Consider the following 4,750-nt stretch of genomic DNA (forward strand, 5'->3'; position numbering starts at 1 on the left):
GCAAAGGCCTCTTGTATTTCGTGGATTTCTTCACTATTATTATTATTTTTCCGCACTTTACGCGGCTCTTTGGACGACTTGCCATATCCAAAAACTCACCAAATTTCACAGAAAATTGTCCCCCGCGTGAAATTTTTGGATTCCAATAAAATCGAAAGTGGGGATGGCCAAACTGCTCCACAGCGCCCCCTAATTAATGAAAATTTCTGTCTGTCATAACAGACTAGTACTAATCACATTAATAGGTCAATTTGTGACATCAAGATGGCCACAATAGCTAACAGGACCTAAAATTAAGACCATATTTGTGCATGATGTAAGTCTTAAACCGTTTGTCGTAGGAAGGTCAAACTTCACAGACAGAACCCTCATGGGTCAAGGACCAAAACTTTGAAGTTCAAGTTCACAAGGTCAAAAGGTCAAGGTCACAAGAGCTCATATGCTCTAAGACGGCATCCGTGTACAGTAGGAAGTTAAAACTTCAAAGCCGGACTCCCCATGGGTCAAAGATCATCCCTAACAATTTCAAGGTCAAAGGTCAAATGTCAAGGTCACATGCAAACATAGGCTTTTACTCTAAAACTGTGTAACTTAAGAAGTTCAGACTTCACAACCAAAATCCCCATGGGTCAAGGATTAGCCCTTTGGAGTTCAACGTCACAAGGTCAAAGTTCAATGTCGCAACAGCACACGTGCTCTAACTCTGGAAACGTTCAACGTAGGAAGGTGAAACTTCACAACATGCCACAGGAGTTGTAATGATCCGGATTGAAGGCAATTTCAGACATTTGCCCAGAGCACCACCTAGTGGACGGCGCGGGAAGTGCACGGGAAGTGCACGGGAAATGCACGGGAAGTGCGCGAAAGCGTAGAGGGCGGTTGCCAGAGTTCCCGTGGTCGCCAATAGCTGAAGCGGCGCTGAGCTGCAAGGGCCGCCCAACACTGCTTGCAGATTTAATTCACACTGTTACTGGCCATAAATGTACACAGACATAAAGTAAAACTGCAAGACCTGTGCAACATGTCAGAAAATGTGCACTACTAGATTTATTTATATAGCACTTTTCAGCGACAAGGCGATCCAAAGCACTTTACAACAGAAACAAAAACAGAATCCAATACAGCAGGTACATAATGAAACACAAAAAAGAAAAAAAAACACATCAATCATGTATAATCTAAATGAAATATAGGATAATCTAAATAAAATCACGAAACCAGACATATTTAAGCATGAGCTAAGACAGTCAAAATAGTAGCTCAAATAATCTAAATGAAATCATAATCAGATATAGAAATACAGAAGTAAAAACATCAATCATGAGTAATCTAAATGCAATATAGGATCACCTAAGTAAAATCATAAAACTAAACATATCTAAACATGAGCTAAGACAGTCAAAATAGTAACAGTAATAGTAACAATCTAACAATATCTAAAATATGAGCTAAGATAAACTAAACTAAACTAAATGTACAGGAAGGCTAAATAAGCTCAAACATGACAATGCTAAAACTAATGGTACAGAAGACTTTCTAATAGTACCACAGGTCCGCTAAGCAGCCGACATTAGAGTTACTAACTAAAATAGTGAAGGAGGAAAGGTGAAGGTGTGTGTGTGTGGGGGGGGGGGGATTGGAGTGAGAGAGATGACTCAGAAACAGTGGAAAGTGTGCGTGTATGTGTGTACAGGCGGTGGAAGACGATGTGGTGCATGTTGTGTGTGTGTGTGTGTGTGTGTGTGTGTTTTTGCAGATAAGTCCATGAATCACGTCACAGAGGCCATTGTCTTTGATAATGTGAAGGAATGTTTATCAGCCAGCCCAGAGCAGATCCACAGACGTCCTTAGGAAGGAGGGAGCAGAGCAACTTGCAGAGCATCTTGTTTACATAAATTCCAAGGAGAATTTGAAGATAGCTCACCAAGGTCAGCCTAGGAAAGCCAAATTCACAAACAGTAATTGTTTTGGTTCAGGCAGACTTGTTTTCTGTCAGCCTTGAAAGTCTTGCTGATACTTCTCAATGGCGAATCCAAACAGCCAAATTCCAGGAACGTTCTGCCTGATTCGAGCGAGCAACTTCTTCCAAGATGTAACCCATATTGTTCATGAGTTCCAGAAACGCAATTCAGTCTGCGGTGCTGTAAAAGGATCACATTCAACTTGCAATTCAGCTCCCGTAACCACAGGTAACTGCCTAATCCAAACAGCAGAAATCGTGTTATCAAAAATCCAATTATGTAAAGATCTTCCATGTCTTCCACAGACAGACTCGATAGACAAACAATATTCCAATTTCTCCAGGAATCCATTGTGTATCCAGCAAAGAATGTCTTCTCAGGGCAAGCTGGCTCTCCTTTGGTCAGCCTTCCTGTTGAGAAAATTTGATCAATTGCGTTGAGAGACCAGCTGACCAGTTCTATAGTTTAAAGATTTTGGAGAATATGCAAAGAGAGGCTCCAAAAAGAGAGACACAGAGAAAAGAAACACGTTCGCCTTCCACCAGGAGCAAGCCTCAACAGGCTTCTCTCCTTTTGAGTTGCTGTATGGTTAGGATGTTCAAGGGCCAATTGATCTGCTTTTCAAGAGTTGAGAGGTTTCTCAGACAGCACGAAGTGACAGAAATGTGGTGCAGCTTGTGTTGTAAATGAAATAACGATTGGCAACATACCAGGAGGAGGCAGAGGACTACCTGCAGGAGGCCCAAAGAGTCAAACCTGGTACAACAAACAAGCTCGACATTGTGAGTTCCTGCCAGGACAAAAAGTCTTGTTGCTTCTCTCCTTATCTAACAACAAACCATTAGCCAAATGACAGGGGCCATATACCATCTCACAAAAAATGGGCCCAGTCACCTATGAGGTTCATTACCCAGATAAAAAGAAACAAAAACAAACTTACCATGTTAACCTCCTGAAAGGATGGAAGGAGTGTCCAATCCAAGCCCCAGAAAATGTTTTAATGGTGAGGAAAGTGGAGACAGAAAAAGAAGATGAGATGGAAACCCTAAATACAGCTGCTACCGACACATCTTGCACCAGAACAAGTGGCACAACTTCAACAGGGTTTTTTCAAGGGGTTTCTTCTTTGTTTGCACCTCATCCAGGGAAGGCCACCTTTGTAGAGTATGTAATCCCCCTTAAGGATGAATGACCAATTCATCAGCATCTGTACCGTGTTCCACAACAGGTAGTTTTTTGGTAGAAAAACTAAAGCAGTAACTAAAAGTTGCAGCTTGGCATGATTGAGCCTTGTAATTCAGAGTTGTGCAGACAGGTCGTCATCTTTAAAAAAGATGGTTCCCTCTGGATTTGCAAAGATTTCAGAAAACTCAATGCAGTTTCTGAATTTGATGCATACCCATGTCCAAAACTGATGAGTTGCTGGAGAAAATTGGGGGTTGCCAAGTACATCACTACTCTTGACCACTGTTAGGGGTACTGGCAGGTGCCACAAGAGTAGATATGTCGCCTAAACACAGCATTTCGGAGACCTGCTCACCTCTTCCAATTTACTATGATGCCCTTTGAATTACATGGGGCACCAGCCACCTTCCAAAGGTTTATGGATAAGGTCCTTCAGGGTTGTGAACTGAAACGGAAACTGCAGCTGCTTATCTTGATGGCATGGTGGCCTTCAGTAATACTTGGGAGAAGCATGCTCAACACCATATAGATTCAGAAAGCAGGGTTGACACTTAATACTCCCAAATGTGAGTGGGCATGGCAAGAATCCAGTTTTTGGGTACCATCTTGGACAAGGAGAAATTTGTTCACAATCGGATAAGGTGGAAACTATCTGAAATTACCCCTGCCTTTGTTTGTTCCCTGCTCTTAAAGGACCTGATTTTGACAAATGATTTTTAGTACAAGAGAACGCATCAGCTGTTGGCATAGAAGCAGTCGTTACCCAGGGAGCTCCAAAAGAAGAACAGCCAATATTGTATTTGAGTCTAAAACTTCAACCACATGTATTCCACTGTGGAGAAAGCAGGCTTGGCCATTGAGTGCTCGGTTTTATTTTATGTTTTGTTTTGTTAAGCTTGTAAGGAAGTCAGGTGTTTTCCCATTTTTGGACAAAGAGAAATTAAATGCTCCTATGAGATTAATGATTTTTTTTTTTTGACTTGTCACAGGTTTTTGCTTAAAGATTTTTTTTCATTTAAATTCACAAAAAGAAAAGAACCCCGTGATCATCATAGGCGTAAATCCCGGGGGGGTTGGAGGGTCCCCCAATCTTGGGGAAGTGTAGATTTGTCCCCCCCCAATAATTCAGTGAAGGAAAGTGTATATTCAAACAATATAAGTATGAAAAGGCAAAAAAAGAGAGAAATCCGCCAACTAATCCATTAATCTTTTTTTTTTTCTCTCTCTGCTTCTGGTGGAAGGCGGACGTGTTTCTTTTCTCTCTGTCTCTCTGACTTCTGTACTGCCCCCCCCGCCTTGCTTTTCGGAACTTCTTTTTTACATACTCCTCCAAACATATTTGGAACTATGGATATGGTCAGCTGGTCTCTCAACGCAATTGATCAAATTTTCTCGACAGGAAGGCTGACCAAAGGAGAGCCACCTTGCCCTGAGAAGACATTCTTCGCTGGATACACGTTGGATTCCTGGAAGCGCTGGAATCCTGTTTGTCTATTGAGTCTGTCTGTGGAAGACGTGGAGGATCTTTACATATTTGGATTTCTGATAACAGGATTTCTGCTGTTTGGATTAGGCAGTTACCTGATTTATTGTCAAATTCGTTT

The sequence above is a fragment of the Kryptolebias marmoratus genome, linkage group LG13 (genome assembly GCF_001649575.2).
Source record: "Kryptolebias marmoratus isolate JLee-2015 linkage group LG13, ASM164957v2, whole genome shotgun sequence".
Taxonomy (NCBI): domain Eukaryota; kingdom Metazoa; phylum Chordata; class Actinopteri; order Cyprinodontiformes; family Rivulidae; genus Kryptolebias; species Kryptolebias marmoratus.